The sequence below is a fragment of the Odontomachus brunneus genome, unplaced genomic scaffold, assembly GCF_010583005.1.
Source record: "Odontomachus brunneus isolate Ranch 3 - 2012 unplaced genomic scaffold, Obru_v1 Obru_scaffold_361, whole genome shotgun sequence".
NCBI lineage: Eukaryota > Metazoa > Arthropoda > Insecta > Hymenoptera > Formicidae > Odontomachus > Odontomachus brunneus.
This window is the reverse complement of record NW_022639811.1, coordinates 4,672-4,883: the sequence shown is the minus strand read 5'-3', so window position 1 is coordinate 4,883 and position 212 is coordinate 4,672.

The window sequence follows — 212 nt, the reverse complement described above, 5'->3', positions numbered from 1 at the left end:
AATTAAATCAAGAATAATGAAATTAACGATAGGTGGTCGCTCGGATCCTACCGGTCAAGTGTTCGAGTATAATTAGGGAATAAACTCACGGTCACTTATAGTAGAGATCCGTTAGTTGTGGTAGAACTCGCCTGGGCACGTTAATACTGACGCAGCAGTCCGCTCACAGGTCGATCGTAGATGGTCCGAACAAATGCGTAAAGCAACGGGTC